The sequence below is a fragment of the Osmerus mordax genome, chromosome 18 (genome assembly GCF_038355195.1).
Source record: "Osmerus mordax isolate fOsmMor3 chromosome 18, fOsmMor3.pri, whole genome shotgun sequence".
NCBI classification, from domain to species: Eukaryota; Metazoa; Chordata; class Actinopteri; order Osmeriformes; family Osmeridae; genus Osmerus; species Osmerus mordax.
Genome location: NC_090067.1, coordinates 9,913,197 through 9,915,231, shown reverse-complemented (window position 1 = coordinate 9,915,231; position 2,035 = coordinate 9,913,197).

Below are 2,035 nucleotides of genomic sequence, written 5' to 3'. Positions count from 1 at the left end.
CCATGGACCACAGAGAGCGGATGTGACAGCTAGAACAATATCGCTTTTTACATTGTGACTAGAAAGGAAGTCACATAATCAGGCCTAATGAGAACGCACACACACGCACACACACACACACACACTACAGCCTCATACACAGGAGGAATCCCTGTGAGACAAGAACTAGACAAATATGAGCGCAAACACCTAGTGTTTGTGTGCCACATTGACACCAAGCCTTTTCCATCACATAAAACTAAGTACATCTAGTACTAAGACTAGTCAAGAACATCATCAGATGGACCTGAAATAGAGACATGAATGGGTATGAGGACAATAAGCAGAGTTGTGGTTGGTTGCTTCTCGTCTCCCTCGTGCTCCCAGAGCCTGAAAGCAGTATCCCTGTTTAAAGACTGGAATGATGATAATGGTGGTGATAATTATGGCGATTCTAGTCTCCGAGCCGCAGTAGCGTAATGAGGGAGAAATAAAATAAGAAAAAGAGGGGCGGGCGAGGGAAAGAAACGCAGGGAGAGAGATGGAGAGAGAGATACGGAGAAGGATGGGAGGTGAATGAGATACTGGAGAGTGAAAGCTAATCATGTCTAGACCAAAGGTCTGCCCGGGTCTCCTGACTCTTGTGTGGGAGAGTTCTTAAAATGATGTGATCAAGTATACCAGCAGCTGCTCTCTGCTCTGTCAAATCTCTTCTTAGAGCAGCGTGTTGTCCATGAAGGAGAATCTGAAGGATCCTTCTTCACCTCATCCACCCTAGTCTCTCCTCTTGTTTTCTGCCCTGGGGTCTGAACAAGTGCACTTCCCTCCTGGATGACCTGCTGAAGTGTACAGCACTGGACATGAGGGGTGCAGTGGGAATAGAACAGCAGTCAGGCTGTAATAGTGCTGCTGTTTTGTCCTATGTGGCATGTGTCCCTCTCAGAACTGCAATTAAGCAAGTGCTTCCTTTGATTAACCTCCCATTGTGTCCATCAAACTGGGACCAGGGGCTGAGATAGACTGTGTCTGCGGGTGGGGGTTGGGTGTATGTATAGAAGGCCTAGATGGTGAAAGATAGAGATATTCAAACAGAAACCTGGTCAGGGATAGCAGCCATAGCATGCCTGTGGTCGAGGGCAGAGTGATGGTGTAAGCCTACATCCTGTGATCCTCCGCAGCCTTCTGGATGGCTATGACCAGACTCTACCCATGTTCCCATGCTGAGTCACCAGCGAGGACTCAACCAGCACAATGACAACACAGCCCCACGCCCCCCCTCCCCCTCCTCGTAAAAGCCAAGGTTGCCACGGCAACCCCTCTCCCCGCAGCCTCGCCGGGGGAAACCTGTTCAGTTCAAAATTCAATAGAGAGAGAGAGAGAGAGACAATCGTTGGGTGCTGTTAAATCTTACTTCACACTGCTACCATGTACCCTCCATGGGCATACTGTTGTAGCTGGGCCTCAAGGACTAGAAACTAAACAACAAGGCCAAGACACATCAGTCAGCTGTCTCTATAGTTTTGTGCATTTTTAAGCGATCTACGTATCTGAGGTGAACACTTTCTATAAAAAAAAATGTATATGGGACCACAGCCCCAGCAGTTCTCCTGCGGTGCTGAACCCTGATGTTGCTTGGCTCAGCCGTCTGAGCATAGAGGACTGAGGCACAATCAGCACCTATGAAAGACCCCCCCCCCCCTCCTGATGTTCATGTAGGGGGCCTCTATCCTGGGGTGAAGAGAATCGTTAGGAAGGCCACTCTTGCCTACATCTCTCCCTTCCCCTGTGTGTGTATACCTGTGTGTGTCTGTGTGTGCGTGTGTGTGTTTGTGTCCATTTACTTATTTCTTTTTTATAATTACCTGCATATGCTTGAAGCCACCATTCCACCAGGTGGCTGGCTGATATTTAGTGTAATGACCATATTGTAACATTAAAATTATGATCCCACACTTTGGTAAACCGTGTAAACCCTCTTTCTACACATGCTGTTCCAGCGTACTAACCATCGCGATGCGTGCGTGCGCGCATGTTTCTCCCCCCCCCAGCCGTTGCC